The following is an 18,806-nucleotide window of genomic DNA, read 5'->3' as shown; positions in this document are numbered from 1 at the left end:
ATTTAAGAAAATGGAGTCTGTGGAAGCACTATCCCATAGTGGCTCTGAGCTCAAGCTGTGGAGTTGGGGTACCTGGATTTACATTTATAAGATGTAATATCTTTATCAAAGTCTTAACCTTTCTAAACCTTAGTATGATTACCCATATAATGGGGTAATAAAAATACCTATTTCATAGGATCATTGTAGAGTTAAATGAGATGTTATATGAAAATAGTTTAGCTCAATCTCAGGCATAAAAAAATGAACATTAACCCGAATTAAGAGTTAAAAATCAGTCACTAAAGTAAATAAAAATTAATCAGTGAGATTTGTGGAAGGTTGGATAGCCAAGATAAAATAAAGACAAACCATGTTATGTACTCTTATAAATATGCCTTTGGGAGTATTTGCTTCAGGCAGAATTTTGTGTTTTCTTAATCTAAAGATACCAGGTCAGTGAGGGGGAGAGCTGCCCTGGGGAGACCACACAGGGTGCTGGGGCCGAGCCAGGGGCGCATGCGCCTGGTCTGGTCACGTCCGGTCACGTCGAGTGTGCGTGCCTTGTGCGTTGCGTGGTGCGTGTGGTCACAGTTCCCGCCATCACACGCTCATCCCGACTGGGGAAAGCGAGCTGTAGTTCTCTTTCCTGCCTGCGTCCTTTCCTCCTTTAACCCCCATTCCCGCCCCTTGGCGCGGACTCCGTGCTTCCCGCAGGCCCGTCGGGCTCCGGGCTCCCGGGCCCAGGTGAGCGGGGCGGGAGCTTCTCCCCTGAGCCGCTTCCCCAGCCCCTCCCCCCGCCCCGCGGTCGGCGCCCTGGGCGCTCAGTCCTCTGGAGTTCGCCCCGCTGCTGCTCAGCCTGCCCGCATCCCCTCCACCTACCCCAACCTCGCCGCTACTCCGCTTGGGTCTCTCCCTAGGCTTTCCTCCTTTGACCTGGTCTTGACTGTCACTCGCCCCCACCCCCGGCACCTGCCCCATTTCGCTGGGGGCTGTCGCGGTCGGCACTCGCCCCTTAACGAGGCCTGCGGTCTCTAAAGGGAACTCAGGTTGCGGCTGCCGCACGTCCATCAGGCCTGGACGGGGTACTCTCTCCCTCTTGACAGTTCCCACCCTCATTCCTCTCCTGACCATCGCACTAAAAGGCATGGGTTGTGTTTTTGTCGTGCATTTGGTTGCTCCCCGACTCTAGCCGTCAGACCAGGTTGTCAAGTTTACCTGTTTTGCTTTTCGTTCGTGGCCCATAAAAGGAAATAATAGTTGGTGACAAAATCCTGTGTTTTGGAAAGTGGGCCTTTAACGGTCTTGCGATAATTCTTTAAAAAATTTGGCTCTGTAAATGCCTTTTTTGGGGGTGACAGTATCTGAAAAGTATCTTAACTGGAAGAGATATCTAAGAGAGGATGTCAAGTAGACAGTTGGAAATACTGGGGTGAAGCTCCAAGGAGAGTTCTGGGCTGGGCATACAGATGAATGTATATATGTCATCCGCCACACTGATGGTAATCAAAGCTACGGGTCTGGGTGAAATTGCTTGAGAGTATAGTGCTAAAAAGGAAGGAGACCGAGAATGGAGCCCTGAGGGATTCTTGGCGTTTAATAACTGGATAGAGGAAGACAAGTCTTGTAAAAGAGATGAAAGAATCAGTAGGGTTGGATTCTGCTGAAAGGTAAAGTTGAATGAGGATTGAGAAGCCTGGTGAAACCAAAGTAATTGATGATCATAGCAGGAGATGTTCGATGGAGTAAGATGGAATATTTCGGTTCAATCCTAGGTCCTGTTCTTTTTATTATTCGCTTTCCACCCTAAGTTTAAATTCCACCTGTATATTGATGACTTAAAAATTTTTATTTCCAGCCTGTTACTTTTGTTTTCAGCTCAAGATCTAAATAGCCCCTGTCTGCTTGAAATCTCAGCTTAATTTTTTTTCTAAGAAATTTCAAGTATAACATGTCTAAAAACCAAAGTCTTAATCTTTCCCTCCATGCCCAAATTCTTCTCCTCTAGTATCCCATGTCATTAAGTGATATATCCATTTATCCATTTTCATAGTCTGGACACTTGACTTCTCCCGCATCCCATGTATTCATACCATTTTCAACTTCTATTTATTCTATTTCCAATATATGTTTTGAATCTATTTCTGTACATCTTCAATATCACTTTTCTAGTTCAAGCCACAATCCTCATTCACCTGGACTTAATATCACTGGTACCCTGTATTCTCATCTGTAAAATGGCAACATCACCTTATTGGATTGTTATGAGGATTAAATGAGGTAACCATAGTAAGCACATGGCATACGGTAAATAGCCAGTAAGCGTTAATTGTTATTTTAATTGTTATAAGCTAAATCACTTCAATACTTTCCTATCTGGTTGCCCTGTTTTCTTTCATTCTTGCTCCTTTTAAAGAAAAAAAGAAAATAATAATAAAATAAAATAAAGATACCAGAGCACTAGAAAGAGGAGGGAAAGCCAGGCGGGAGGTAAAAAGATAGTAGTTTACTGTGGCTGGGGACAGACATAGGAGGGATGAAAAGTCTCCAGGCCAAAAAAATATTTAAAACTGATATATCTGCAGACCATTCCTTTTTTTTTAGAATGTTTTGCTTTTTTTTGTTTTTTTTAAATACTTCTTTATTGATTTCAGAGAGAGGAAAGGAGAGGGAGAGACAGATAGAAACATCAATGATGAGAGAGTCATTGATTGAACCTGCAACCTGGGCATGTGCCCTGACTGGGAATCGAACCCCGATCGCCTGGATCCCAAGTCAACGCTCAACTGCTGAGCCACGTCCAGCGGGGCCCTTTTCATATATTTAATGGCCAGTTGGATATCGGCTTTTGGGAAGGGGTTACTTAAGTTTTTTGATAATTTCTCATTAGTTTGACTATTTTTTTATTAGCAATTTTAGGGTGTTTTTAAAATAAATTCTGAAAATGAATCATATATATATATATATATATATATCTTGTTAATATATTTTAATACCTTATGATTTTCCCTTAATGATTTCTTTTGAAGAAAAGCTCTTATATTTAAATTCAATTATAAACCTTTTCCTTTATTGATAGAATATTTATATATAAGAAATTTTTACCTATTCCAAGCTCTCATGCAACTTTGCAGAAGCTTTTTGTTTTATCTTTTGCATTTAGATTTATGAGCTATTTGGACATGATTTTTTTTTTTTCTGGTCAAAATATATAGGATTTATTCATTGCCACCACGAGTACAAATATCAAACAGAAAGGCTGCCCCCGGCCAAGGTCCCTCTGCACCGATACCAGTGAGGTCACCTAGCAGTGAGGTCCAGGCGAGGCCACACCCACCGGGCCCTCAGCACTGAGCAGGGCACAGCTGGCGCAGACACCTTCCCATGACCGTCACTGCGGTCCACGGGGCGCACAGGGCGCAGGCCACAGCCCCGCAGCTGCTGCAGGTGCGCACACCCCCGCACAGGGCAGCTCACCCTGCGCACACTGCTGTCCCGCCCACAGCTCGCGCGCACGAGGAGCGGGCTCTGGACACTGCCCCAGACCCGTGGGCTTCGCAGGCCTGGGCTCCGCTCCTGGTCCGTGGGCCGTGGGTCCGATCAGCATCTGCCCACGCGGGGCCCGCGGGGCTCCCATGAGACCTGGCTTCGGGGACTCCGGTAGGTCAGCCACAGCACAGCCTCCCTCCCACACATGGGCCATGCAGGCTGCGCCCCGTGAGAAAGGCGCTGTCGGGTCTCGAAGGTCTCCCGCGGTAACGCTCCGCGCACACGCCGCGGCCCAGCTCCTTCCAGCCCCGCGGACCTGGAGCTGCAGCCGGGCCGCGTCCCCGAAGGGCAGCCCCGCTTGGGCATCGCCGCGGGCCCGGGGAGCTCTTGGACGTAATTTTTATAATGACACAAGGTAAAGCTTGAAGTCCATTGTCTTCCATATAAATAGCCTAATGCTCGAGCATGATTAATTGAAATGACCATTTTTTCTGCATTGCAATATTGTGTAATCTTGTTACAGATCAGGTGACTATAGATGTAGGTGTGTGTAGCTGTATATGGACACTCTATTTTGTTCATCTGATTATGGGTCTATCTTTACACCAATTCTAGACCATGTCTGTTCCTGTAGTTTTATAATCTTTGTATCCAGCATAGTATGTCTTTCAATTTTATTCTGTACATTCAAAGATTTCTCAACTATTCTTGGACCTTTGGATTTTTATACCCATTTTAGGGTCTTATTGTCAATTTTCACAACACAGAATCTATTGGGATCTTGAATAGAATTATATGTAATCTATAGATCAGTTTGCAAACAAAGACAATCTTTATAATCTGATCTTTGAACATAATATATCTTTCGATTTATTAAGGTCTTTAATTTCTCTCAATAATACTTTTAGTTTTCTATATAGAGTTCTAACACATCATTCACTGTATTTATTCCTAGGTATCTGATGATGCTTGATGGTATTTCAAATGATACCTTCTTAAATTTCATTTTAAATTGTTGTTTCACTATAGAAGGCAATTTAATATATTATATATGCATTTATCTTAACTGTGATCTATTAGTTATTCTTTCACAATTGATTTAGTGGTAACTCAATATAACAACATGCATCCCTGATTTATTAAACTATAAAAAATATATTTTATCACTTCTTATATAATTTAAGGACCTTAGAATATTTTAATTTTATTCACTGTGGTTTACTCTTTCAGCCATTGTTGTCACATAATTTCATTCTATATAAACTTTGAATGTTGAAAGTCAAGATAATTTTTTAAAGGCAACATTCATTTAATTTTCTACTGTTTACCCTTTCTTTTACTCTTTATTTCTCACTACTTCTCTTTAGTTTTATCTCAGACTATTTTGCTCTTGCCTGAGGATCTTTTAGAATTTTCTAATCACAGGTCTGCTGCTGATGATTACTTTTTTCATTTTTCTCTGAAAATGTCTATTTTTACCTTCATTTTTGAAAGAAAGTTTTTGGAGGTATTATAACTCTAGATGGACAATTATTTTGTTTCAGCCTTTTGTCTTCTATTTTTATAGTGGGCTGAATTGTGTTGAAGTCCTAACTAACTTCAAAGTGTATCAGAATTTGACTGTATTTGGAAATAAGGTATTTAAAGAAGTAATTAAATTAAATGAGGCATTGGGGTGTGCCCTAATCCAGGATAACTGGTATTTTTATAAGAAAATAAATTTGGATATTTCTTGTCAACCCCTTCTGGCCTGCAAAGTTTCTGTCGAGAAATCGGCTGAAAGTCTTATGGGAGGGCCCTTGTAGATTACCAACTTCTTTTCTCTTGCTGCTTTTAAGATTCTCTCTTTGTCTTTTAGCTTTGGCATTTTAATTTTGATATGTCTTGGTGTGGGTTTCTTTGGGTTCATCTTGTTTGGGACTTTCTGTGCTTCCTGGACTCGTGTGTCTATTTTCTAAACCAGGTTAGGGGTGATTTCTGTCACACAGGTTTTGAATTCCTTGCTTTCTCTCTCCTTCTAACACCACCATGATGTGAATGTTGGTACATTTGAACTTGTCCCCAAGGCTCCTTATACCATCCTAACTTTTTGGGGGGGATTCTTTTCTTTTTGCTGTTCTGATTGGGTGTTTTCTAATTCCTTAGCTTCCAAACCTATGATTTGATCCTCTGATTCATCTACTCCACTGTTGATTCCCTGTAATGTATTCTTCATTTCAATTCATGTATTCTTCAGTTCTGACCTGTACTTTTTTATGTTATCTAATTCAAATTTATGTCTTCTAGCTCTTTGATGATGTTCTCACTAAAGGAATATAGTCAATAATATGGTAATAACTATGTATGGTATCAGTGGGTAATAGATTTATCGAGTTGATAATTTTGTAAGTTAAATAATATCTAATCACTAGATTGTACACCTGAAACTAACATAATATTGTATGTCAACTGTAATTGAAAAATTTAAAAAATTTTTAAAGTGGAAAAAAAAGAAAATTTGGGCACAGACACAAAAAAGAACACATGAAGACATAGGGAGAAGACAGCCATCTAGAAGCTAAGGAGAGAGGCCTATGAAGGAATGAACCCTGCTGACATCTTTATCTCATATTTCTATGCTTCAAAACTGTCCTTCAAAATAAATTTCTGGGTAAGCCACCCAGTCTGTGGTACTTTGGCATCCCTAGCAAACTAATACACTTTTTGACTGATTCTCTCAAGAAGTCAGCTATCTGTGTCATTGTTTATCCTTTGAAGATATTATGTATTTTTTTCCTGGCAATTTTTAAGGTTCTCTCTATGGCTTTTGTTTTTAATTCCCACTTGAAGATATGTTTTCATTGATTTTTTGAAAGAGAGGAAAAAGGGTGGGGAAAGGAGAAAGAAAGAGAGAGAAAGAGAGAGAGAAAGAGGGAGGAGACATCAATGTGAGAGAGCAGCTTTGGTGAGTGGCCTCCCATACACGCCCCTACTGGAGATAGAGCCTGCAACCTAGGCGTGTGCCCTGATGGGAACTGAACCTGCAGCATTTTGGTGTATGGGATGATGCTCCAAAAAACGGAGCCACCTGGCCATGCTTCTATGTCTTTTGTTTTTAACATTTTAATGTGAGAAGCAAAAGTATAATTTTTCTGTTTTATTCCTCTTTTGATTTGTAGTGGTCTTTGAAGCTGTGGATATCTTTAGTCAGTTTTGTAATATTCTAGGCCATTATCTCTTCAAATATTAATTCTTTACTATTTCTTCTCTTCCACTTTCTAATACTCTGATTTCATATATGTTAAAAATGTTTACCAGATGAGATATGTTCTTTTATGTTATTTTTATTGCTTTGTGTCTCTCTGTTTGGATATTTTCTTCTTATTTATAATTCACCAAACTTTTTTGGCTATGTCTATGTGCTATTAATTCCACCTATTTAGTTCATAACTTGTTATATTGTTCTGTTTCAGCAATTTCATAATATTCTTTTTAAAGTTTTCAATACTAAGAAAATTCATAGCTATTTTAAAAACTGTGCTTGATTACTCCAGTATTTGAATTTCCTCTGAATCTATTTCAATTCAGTTTTTCTTCTGTTTGTTTTTTTTCATCAGTTTTCATCTCTTGTTTGCCTATTTGTCTCTCTCTGATCCAGGGATTATTAATGAAACTTTGAAGATATGATTTGAGACTTTGGAAATGATATCTTTCTTCAGAGAGGATATCGTTTTATTTCTAGGAGGCATTTAGGACATATGCAACTCACTTTAAAGCAAATAAGAATTCACTTGATTCCAAAAGCTGGTTTTGAGTTTTTTGGGGTGAGGAATCTATGTCAACTTTATCTTTACACTTAGGTATTGTCTTTTAGGGTCCCAGTTGGACGCCTAAAGCCATTACTCTTTATGGCCATTTATATCCAATCCAGGCATAACTTTCTTCTGAAGTTTTTAGTCTCTCAGCTATTGCTTTTAAATCAGCAAATGTAGTACATTAAAAAGAAGCACCAAATGTTGCACTCACCTCTCTGGATTCTGCATTTTACGCTATGATCTGGGAATATTTGCTTTAACTTACGTTCAATTTCCTTAAGTATTTCCTATAGTGAAGTTCTGCTAGAAATAAAGCATAATCCACTATTGTTTGTCTTAGAACGTCTTTCTTTCATTTTCATTTTGGAAGCATATTTCAGTGGTATAGAACTCTGGCTCAGCATTTCCCTTTTGCTATTTAAAGATATTCTATTTTCCCAGCACAATGTATTGAAGTAACTATCTTTACTCCATTGTTTGTTTTTGCCTCCTTTGTCAAATAGTCATTGAACATAAAGGTGTGGGTTTATTTGGGAGCTCTCTGTTCTGTTTTATTGATCTATATCCCTGTTCTTATGCCAGTACCAGGATGTTTTGATTATAATGGCTTTGTACTATAGTTTGATATCAGGTATTGTGATACCTCCAACTTTGCTTGTCATTCTCAAGATTTCTGAGGCTATTCTGGGTTTTTTTTTGGTTCCATGTAAATTTTTGGAATAGTTGTTCTAGATCTATGACATATGCCATTGGTATTTTACCAGGAATTGTGGTGAATCTATAGATTGCTTTGGGTAGTAGAGACATTTTTTTCTTTATTGGAGCACTTATATATTTATTTATTTACTTATTTTTTATTGTACAAAATATTACAGATGTTCCCTTTTTTCCCCATTGACCCCTTCTACTCACCCCCCCCCCCATGCACTCCTCTCCCAGGCCTTTACCACACTATTGTCTGTGTGCATGGGTTATGTATATATATTCATCAGTTAATCTCTCCCACCCACCCACACACCCACCCACACTTTCCCTGAGATTTGTCACTCTGACCCATGCTTCCATATCACTGAATCTATTTTGTTCATCATTTTATTATGTTCTTTAGATGCCACATATAAGTGAGATCATGTGATGTTTGTCTTTCTCTGACTGCCTTATTTCACTTGGCATAATATTTTCCAGGTCCATCTGTATTGTCCCAAAGGGTACGAGATCCTTCTTCTTTATAGCTGCATACTATTCCATGGTGTAAATGTCCCACAGCTTTTTTATCCACTCATCTACTGATGGGGACTTGAGCTGTTTCCAGATTTTAGCTATTGTAAATAGCACTGCTATGAACATAAGGGTGCATGTATATTCTTTCTGATTAGGGTTTCCAGATTCTTAGAATATATTCTGAGAAGTGGGATCACTGGGTCAAAAAGCAGTTTCATTTTTAATTTTCTGAGGAACCTCCATATTGTTTTCCTTAGTGGCTGTACCAGTCTGCATTTCCTCCAGAAGTATACCAGGGCTCCCCTTTCTACACATTCTCACCGGCACATGTCATTTGTTGATGTGTTGATGGTAGCCATTCTTTTTTTTTTTTTTTTTTTACTTACAAATTAATCCAAATCTATTCATTTATTAATTTCATATAGGATCAGTTCCTGCAACGCTGGTGTTTTTTTCCCTATATCAGTAGGGAATCTTTAACTTTCTGTGACAGCTATTTTTAACATCCTTTGTTAGGAAAAAAAAATTTTTCCCATACCACAAAGCAAGATTCTTAGTATCATTATTAACAGGTACTGTAAGAGTCTCCTATTGCTGCTGTAACAAATTGCCACAAACACATAGTATCTTAAGACAACACACATTTGTAATCTTAGTTTAGGATATCAGAAGTCTAAAATAGATCAGCAGAACTGTGTTACTTCTCGAGGCTTTAAGAAAGAATCTTTTCTTTTCCAGCCTCTGGCTTGTTGCTTCTTCCTCCATCTTCAAAGCTATGTATGTATCTGCTCTCCTCTCTGGCCTCTTGCCTCCCTCTTCTAAGGACTCTTGTGATACACTGGGCCTACCTGATGTAATTGAATCAAGTGCAGCAGGAACTCCAATGAGCCTGGGGAGCAGCTGGGATCCTCTGGCACCAGGAAGAAGTCCTAAACTGACTTCTGGGAAGCCAGCTTGAGCCTCTACACGGGCAATCCTATAGTGACAGCCCAGGGCCAACTCTAGTCCACCTCCTAAAGCAATGCCTTGGATAGCTGCCACCAGGGCCTTCTTGCTTCTCTGCATTTCATCTACTAAATCTCCTAAAGTCAACCTAGAACTAATGGGACCGCTGAAGCCGCGGATATCAGCACCTGCACAGAAGTTGCCATTTGCTCCACAGATCACAATGGCTTTTACTGCAGGGTCTGTTCTAGCTTTCTGCAGTCCCTCTTTTATTCCATTTAAGACAGCTAAACTGATTGGCTTGAACGGCGGTTTCGGAGGCGAACCGGCGCCAGGCAGGGCTGCAGCCGAGCGCTCGCCCAGGTTTCCTCCGCGCCGGGCGGCCTCCGCCTCCAGCCTCAGTCTGCGCCCTGAGCCGGCCGCGGACCCCCGACGGCAGCCGCTCTGACAGGTGTGAAGCGCAGCTCGCTGTGGCTTTAATTCGCGTCTCTCATGATTGCTGATGCTGAGCATCTTTTCATATGTCCCTTGTCCATCAGTGTGTCCTCTTTAGAGAAGTGTCTGTTCAGGTCCTCTGTCTGTTTTTAATGGGATTGTTTGTACTTTTGGTGTTGAGTTATATACGTTTTTTATAAATTTTGAATAATAACCCCCTTACCAGATATATTATTGTCAAATATGTTTTCCCCTCAGTGGGTTGTCTTTTTAGTTTGTCCATGTTTTCCTTTGCTGTGTTTAAACTTTTTTGTTTGATGTAGTCTCATTTGTTTATTTTTTTTTCTTTGCCATGTTCAGGTGATCCATCAGCAAAACAATATTACTAAGAGAAATGTTCCAGGTTTTACTCTCTGTTTTCTTTAGGAGTTTTATGGTTTTGAATCTTACATTTAAGTTAATAATCCATTTTGAGTTTATTCTTGTATATGGTGTAAGAACGTGGTCTACTTTCATTTTTTTGGAAGTGTCTGTCCAATTTACCCAACACCATTTATGGAATAGACTCTCTTTACTCCATTCACTGGTCTCTCCTCCTTTGTCAAATATTAATTGACCATATAGGTGTGGGTTTCTTTCTGGGCGTTCTATTCTGTTCCATCGATCTATAGGTTTGTTTTTATGCCATTACCATGCTGTTTTGATTGCTATAGGCTTGTGGTATACTTTGAAATCATGTTGCATGATACCTCCAACCTTGTTTGTTTTTCTCTCAATTGCTGTGACTATTCAGGGTCTTTTGTGGTTCCATATAAAATTTTGGCTTATTTGTTCTACTTCTGTAAAACACCATTGGTATCTTGATAGGAATTACTTTGAATGTATAGATCGCTTTGGGTAGTATGGACATTTTGAAGATGTTAATTTTTCCTATCCATGAGCATGGTATATGCTTCCATTTATTTGTATCTTCTTCAGTTTCTTTCTTCAGTGTCTTGTAATTTTCCAAGTGCAGGTCTTTTACCTCCTTGGTTACATTTATTCTTAGGTATTTTTTATTCAATTATATGTTGGATTGTTTTGTAGTTTGCCTTTCTGATAGTTCATTATTGGTATATAAAAGTGCAACTGATTTCTGGATATTTATCTTATATCTGGCTACTTTACTGAATTCATTTGTCAGTTCTAATAGTTTTTTGGTGGAATCTTTAGGGTTCTCTATACACAGTAACATGTCATCAGCAAATCATGACAGTTTTGCTTCTTCCTTTCCAATTTGGTTACCTTTGACTTTTTCTTGCTGTCTGATGGCTGTGGCTAGGACTTCCAGTACTATGCTGAGTAAGAGTGGGGAAGGGGGACATCCCTGTCTTGTTCCTGATCTTAAGGGAAACTATAGCAATTTTTCTTCATTGAGTATGATGTTAGCTGTGTGCTTGTCATATGTGGCCTTTATCATGTTGTGATATGTTCCATCTGTTCTTACTTTGCTGAGAGTTTTTATCAGAAATGGGTTATGGATTTTGTCCAGTTTTTTCCTGCTTCTCTTGATATGATCATTTAGTTTTATCTTTCATTTTGTTTACCTTTTTGTGTTTCATGTAAATTGATTTGTGGATATTGTACCAATCTTGTATCCCAGGAATTAAGTTCACTTAATCATGATGTATGATCTTTTAAATGTATTGCTGAATTCAGTTCGCTAATATTTTGTTGAATATTTCTGTATCTATGTTCATCGGGGATATTATAGTATACTTTTCTTTCTTTTTAGTGTATTTATCTGGTTTTGAAATTAGGATAATGTTGTCTTCGTAAAATAAGCTTGGGAGTCTTCCATACTCTTAAATTTTTTGGAATAGTTTGAGAAGGATTAGTGTCAGTTCTTGGAATATTTGGTAAAATTTACCTATGACATCATGTTCAGGACTTTTGTTTGTTGGAAGTTTTGTTTCTTTTAATTATTACAGCTTTTATTTCATTAGCTGTAATCAGTCTATTCAGATTTCCTATTTCTCTTTTGTACACTTTTAAGATTGTGTATTTCTAGGAATTTATCGATCTCTTCCAGATTATCTAATTTGTTGAAATATAGTTGTTTATAATCTTTTCTGACAACCCTTTGTATTTCTTTGGTGTCAGTTGTTCCTACTGTTTCATTCCTGCTTTTATTTACTTGAGTCGTCTTTATCTTGATGAATCTGGTTAAAGGTTTATCAGTCTTGTTATTTTTTCAAAGAACCAGATCTTGGTTTATTGATCTTTTATATTATTTTTTTAATTTTTATTTTGTTTATTTCCACTATGGTCTTATTATTTTCTTCCTTCTACTCGATTTGGGCATTGTTTGTTGTTTATTTTCTCATTTCTTTAGGCATAAGGTTAGATAATTTATTAGAACTTTTTCTTATTTCTTGAGGAACACCGGTATATGAATTTCCATCTCATGACTGCTTTTGGTGTAATTAATAGACTTTGTCTTGTTGTGTTTCCATTTTCATTTCTCTCAAGGTACCTTTCAATTTCTTCCTTGGTCTAATTGTTAACCCGTTGATAGTTTAGTTAAACGCTACTTAATTTTTTAAAATCGTCATCTGAGGATATGTTTTCATTGATTTGTTAGAGATAGAGAGAGAGAAACATCCCTCAGCTGCCTCCCATACGTGCCCACACCAGGGATTGAACCTACAACCTAGGTAAGTGTCCTGATAGGGAATCGAGCCCCCACCCTTTTCGTGTATACGACTGTGCTCCAACCACATGAGCAACCCAGCCGGCGCAGCTGGGTGTTATTCAGCCTCTATATGTTTGTGTGTTTTTCAGTTTATTTTGTGATTAGCTTTTAGTATTATACACTAAAGGCTTAGTGTATAATACTAAAAGTTAATTTAGTGTATAATACTAAAAGATAATCCGAGAAAATTCTTGATATGATTTCAGTTTCCATAAATTTATTGAAACTTGTTTTGTGCTCCAACCTGCCGTTTATTGTAGAAAATATTCTCTGTGCACTTGATGTATATTCTGCTTCTTTGAGGATAAATGCTTTGAAAATATCAATTCAATCCCTATGGTTTAGTGTATCATTTAAGATGACTATTTCCTTGCTGATTTTCTTTCTGGAAGATCTATCCATTTATGTGAATTGGGGTGTTAAAATCTCCACCTGTGACGGGATTACTGTGGATTCTCCCTTTATGTCCATCAAGATCTGCTTTATGTATTTAGGAGCTCCTATGTGTGTGAATAAATGGTTACAAGGGTTATATCCTCTCGTTGGATTGATCCCTTTATCACTATGTAGTGTCCCTTTTGACTCATATTATAGCCTTTGTTTTAAAGTCTATTTTGTCACATACAAGTATTGCTACCCCACCTTTTTTCCCGTGTGCATGAACTATCTTTTACCATCTGTTTACTGTCAGTCTCCATATTTCTTTCATTCCTAGCTGGGTCTTATGTAGACAGCATATAAATAAGTCTTGTATTGTTATTCAATCAGCTACCCTTTGTCTTTTGATTCCAGCATTCAAGTATTTACAGTTAAAGTGATTATTGACCAATATGTATTTAATACCATTTCATTCCTTATAACTATATGCCTGTTTTTCCTTTCATATTCTTTTTTATTTTATTTTATTTATTTTATTTTTAAATATTATAGTAGCCCCTTTTTCTTCCCAATGACCCGTTGCACCCTGTCCCCTCCCCCTCCCCAGTCCCTCTCCCCACCACTGTCCCTGTCCTTGGGTTGTGCATATATGCATATAAATTCTTTGGTTACTCTCTCCCCTTCCACCCACCCGCCCTCCTGCATCCCTCTGACATTCGTCAGTCTCATCTATGCTTCCATGTCATTGAATCTATTCTGTTCATCATTTTGTAACTTCTTTAGATTCCACATGTAAACGAGATCCTGTGATGTTTGTCTTTCTCTGCCTGGCCTATTTCACTTAGCATAATATTCTCCAGGTCCATCCATACTGTCCGAAAGGCTACGGATCCTTCTTCTTTACAGCTGCGTAGTATTCCATGGTGTAAATGTCCCACAGCTTTTTTATCCACTCATCTCCTGATGGGCACGTGGGCTGTTTCCAGATCTTAGCTATTGTAAACTGTGCTGCTATGAACATTGGGGTGCATATATTCTTTCTGATTAGTGTTTCAGGATTCTTAGGATACATTCCTAGGAGGGGAATCACGGGGTCAAAAGGCAGCTCAATTTTTATTTTTGTGTGGAACCTCCATACTGTTTTCCACAGTGGCTGCACCACTCTGCATTCCCACCCGGAGTGGACTAGGGTCCCCTTTCTCCACACCCTCGCCAGCACATGTCGTTTGTTGATTTGTTGATGGAGCCATTCTGACAGGTGCGAAGTGAGACCTCATTGTGGGGTTTTTTTGTGTTTTTTTATATATATATATCTTTATTGATTTCAGAGAGAGGAAAGGAGAGGGAGAGAGAGAAAGAAACATCAATGATGAGAGAACCATTGATCGAGCCCACACCCCAGGCATGTGCCCTGGCTGGGAATCGAACCCCGATCGCCTGGATCCTAGGTCGACATTCAACCACTGAGCCACACCCCGCCAGGCTCATTGTGGTTTTAATTTGCATCTCTCTGATAATTAGCGCTGTTTAGCATTTTCTCATGTGTCTCTTGGCCATCTATGTGTCCTCTTTGGAGAAGTGTCAATTCAGCTCCTTTGCCCATTTCTTAATTGGGTTGTTTGTCTTCCTCTTGCTGAGTAGGATGAGTTCTTTGTATACTTTGGAAATTAGGCCCTTATCAGATACATCCTTGGCAAATATGTTTCCCCAGGCCGTTGGGTCCCTTTGTATTTTGAGGCTGTTTTCTTTTGCTGTGCAGAAGCTTTTTAGTTTGATGTAGTCCCATATGTTTATTTTTTCTTTGGTTTCTCTTGCCTTAGGAGATGCATCAGTGAAAATTCCAGTACATGGGGTGTCTGTGACTTTACTGCCTATGTTTTCTTCCAGGACTTTTATGGTTTCATGACTTACATTTAAGTCTTTTATCCATTTTGAGTTTATTTTTGTGTATGGTGAAAGTGAGTGGTCTAGTTTCATTTTTTTGCATGTAGCTGTCCAATTTTTCCGAGCACCACTTATTGAAGAGACTGTCTACTCCATTGGATGCTCTTGCCTCCTTTGTCGAATATTAACTGCTCATATGGTGTGGGTCTATTTCTGGGGTCTCTGTTCTGTTCCATTGATCTATATGCCTATTGTACAAATACCAGGCCGTTTTGATTACAATGGCTTTGTAGCACAGTTTGATGTCCCGAAAAGTGATCCCTCCCACTCTGTTCTTTTTTCTCAAGATGGCTGCAGCTATTTGGGATCTTTTTTGGTTCCATATAAATTTTCAAAATGTTTGTTCTAGGTCTGTGAAATATGCTGTGGGTATTCTAATGGGAATTGCATGGAATTTATAAATTGCTTTGGGTAGTACGGACATTTTAATGATATTAATTTAATTCTTTCAATCCATGAGCATCGTGTATTCTTCCACTTGTTTACATCTTCCTCTATTTCTTTTCTGAGTGTCCCATAGTTTTCCAAATACACATCCTTGGTTAAGTTTATTCCTAGGTATCTTATTTTTTTAGTTGCAATGGTAAATGGTATTGCTTTTTTAGTCTCTCTCTGAAAGTTCACTGTTGGTCTATAAGAATGCCATTGATTTCCAGATGTTGATTTTGTATCCAGCTACTTGCCAAATTTGTTTATTCAATCAAATAAACAAATTGTATTGGCCTATTCAGGTTTTCTGCCTCTTCTTGATTCAGCTTTGAAAGGTTGTATGCTTCTAGGAATTTGTCCACTTCCCCCCTGTTGTCCAATTTGTTGGCATGTAGTTGCTCATAGTATTTTCTTACAGTCTAGTAGTACTTTGATGCAGTCTTTAGGGTTTTCTATGTATAATCTCATGTCATCTGCCAATAATGACAATTTTACTTCCTCCTTTCCAATTTGGATACCTTTTATGTTTTCTTCCTGATGGCTGTGGCAAGGACTTCCAGTACTATGTTGAATAAGAGTGGTAAAAGTGGACATCCCTGTCTTGTTCCTGTTTTTAAGGGAAATGGTTTTAGTTTTTCACCATTGAGTATGATGTTGGCTATAGGTTTGTCATATATGGCCTTTATTATGTTGAGGTATGTTCCCTCTATTCCCACTCTGCTGAGAGTTTTTATCAGAAATGGGTGCTGGATTTTGTCGAATGCTTTTTCTGCATCTGTTGATATGATCATATGATTTTTGTCCTTCATTTTGGTTATGTGATGTATCACATTTATTGATTTGCGGATGTTGTACCAGCCTTGCATCCCCAGAATAAATCCCACTTGGTCATGATGTATGATCTTTTTAATATATTGCTTTATCCTGTTTGCTAGTATTTTAGTGAGGATTTTAGCATCTTTGTTCATCAGGGATATTGGCCTATAATTTTCTTTCTTTGTAGTGTCTTTATGTGTTTCTGGGATTAGGATGATGCTGGCCTCATAAAAAGAGTTGGGGAGTTTTCCCTCCTCTTGAATTTTCTGGAATAGTTTGAATAGAATAGGTGTTAATTCTTCTTTGAATGTTTGGTAAAACTCGTCTGTAAATGCGTCTGGTCCAGGACTTTTGTTTGCTGGGAGTTTTTTGATTACTGCTTCAATTTCATTAGTTTTTATTGGCCTATTCAGGTTTTCTGCCTCTTCTTGATTCAGCTTTGAAAGGTTGTATGCTGCTAGGAATTTGTCCACTTCCCCCCTGTTGTCCAATTTGTTGGCATGTAGTTGCTCATAGTATTTTCTTACAGTCCTTTTTATTTCTGTTGGGTTGTTGTTATATTGCCTTTTTCATTTCTGATTTTATTTATTTGGATCCTCAATCTTTGTTTCTTGGTGAGTCTGGCTAAAGGTGCATCAATCTTATTTCACTTTTCAAAGAACCAGCTCTTAGTTTCATTGATTTTTTGTATTTTTTTCTTAGTCCCTATGTCATTAATTTCTGCTCTGATCTTTATAATTTCCTTCCTTCTACTTCCTAGGGGCTTTTCTTGCTGTACTCATTCCAGTTCTTTTAGTTATTGTGTTAGATGGTTCATTAGATCTTTTTCTTATTGCTTGAGATAGGCCTGTAATGCTATGGATTTTCCTCTCAGGACTGCTTTTGCTGTGTCCCATAGATTTTGGGTTGTTGTCTGTTCATTTTTGTTTCTTTCCATGAAGTGTTTGATTTCTTCCTTGATCTCATTGGTAACCCATATTCATTTTTTAAAAAAATGACAGCTTTACTGAGATGTAATTCATATACTATACAACTCACCCTTGAATTTTTTTTTTTTTTTACAACTCACACTTTTAAAGTATACAGTTCAATGGATTTTAGAATATTCAGAGTTGTGTTACTATCACAACAACCAATTTTAGAGCATTCTCATCACCCCCAAAATAGTTACTTGTTTTTGCTATAAGGAATTGTGTTTTGAAGTTAACATGTTTTGAATTGAGGAATGACCCTGTGATGATAATAAATGTTTAATTTGCCTGGTCCCTTAACTATGTCCTTTAAGAATACATTATTCCTTCTCTTGAGAGATCTTGGTATCCGTAAACTGCCCAGTTAACTAAAGTGAAGGTGCTAAAGCACCTCCATATAAGGGATCAGGATGAACCAGTATATCATGGTCACATCATAGGTATCACACATTTGTATTTTTCTGACAAATTCCTGGCAGGTGTCAGTGAAGTGCCTCGTTCTAACAAAAGCAGGATATTTCATCAATTTTCCGACAAATGGAAGTGAGAGTGTCTTTCCCAGTTTTTGCTGAGGCACCAACTGCATGGGGCTGGCACTGGGAGCCCTTAGCTCGTTAACTATCCCATGCCTCTTCTAGCTGGTCTGCACTGGATGGACTGGTCCCCTTGCCAGAAGTAGATAGAAGTCAGGAAAGGTGACCTAAGGACTGGGGGGCTAAACCAATTTTTACAGAAATCAATTTTTATAAACCTCAACTTCATAGAATTTCATAATCAGCGCAGGTGGTTTTCTGGCATGCATAAATGGCAAATGCAAATAGTGGCCTTAAGTTTTAGGATATTGACTTGATCAGCTAGGCCTCTTCCCTTAGACCATCTTACTTATCAATTCAGCAATCCAAGAAGGACCTGTCTGGGCTCACAGCTCTTCCCCTTTGTATCAAAATGGTCACTTCTACACAGGCATGGGTGCAGCAGCCGTGATTGTGCCACTGAACCCTGGGCAGAATGACTGGATCCAGACTTTGATGCCTCTCCAGGCTGAAGCAATGGGCTTTTTACCTTGAAGAATTTGCAGTGTGGGTCCTAGCCAGTGTTTTATCATTGCAGAGGTTCTTGTCTGCTTAACTATAACTCATGTAATATACTATGCTGATGCCTACATACAGGTGTGTACAAAGGTGTGCCATGGGTCACAGGTAATCAAGGCCCAGACACCCTAATACCACGCTGTCACTCCTCACCCCTGTTCCTCAGAGTTATTGGGCAGTTCTCAGTTTACAAACACGTCCTTGAGGAGGCGGCCAGTTGCCACTCGTATCAGAATCCAAATTGAAGAGTTGCCTAATAGACAAAAATGAATAGAATGGACCTGTCACTGTTAATAGTTTTTTTAGATAAATGCTTCTTGCACAGGTACAATGGTCGGTTAAAACTCTCCCATTTCAAAACTAGTTCCAAATTAATTAGTTTAGCAAATGCTCACTGGGCACTTATTAGGTGCCAGAGCTGGTGATGCCACTGGGGATACCATGGTGAATAAGTCGGGTAACATCCCTCCCTTTATGTAGACAGTTTTTCCTCTCATTTATAGGTGAGATTTTTAGCTAAGAGAAAAAAATATTCCTTAAACTTATAGACTTAGAATTTTGATAACTTTAACCCATCAAA

General features: G+C 38.6%; 1 pseudogene across 1 annotated transcript; it reads right to left on the bottom strand.

Moving 5' to 3' along the window:
* Window positions 1–3,283: 3,283 nt before the first annotated feature.
* On the bottom strand, window positions 3,284–3,834 carry LOC308567786 (apoptosis regulatory protein Siva pseudogene; annotated as a pseudogene). Its single transcript has one exon. The product of its transcript is annotated as an apoptosis regulatory protein Siva pseudogene (transcript).
* Between the last annotated feature and the right edge of the window lie 14,972 nt (window positions 3,835–18,806).

Source organism: Miniopterus schreibersii, assembly GCF_964146895.1.
Source record: "Miniopterus schreibersii genome assembly, chromosome: 1".
In the NCBI taxonomy this organism is placed as follows: domain Eukaryota; kingdom Metazoa; phylum Chordata; class Mammalia; order Chiroptera; family Miniopteridae; genus Miniopterus; species Miniopterus schreibersii.
The sequence above is the reverse complement of the archived record's forward strand: the minus strand, read 5'-3'. Positions and strand labels throughout refer to the sequence as shown.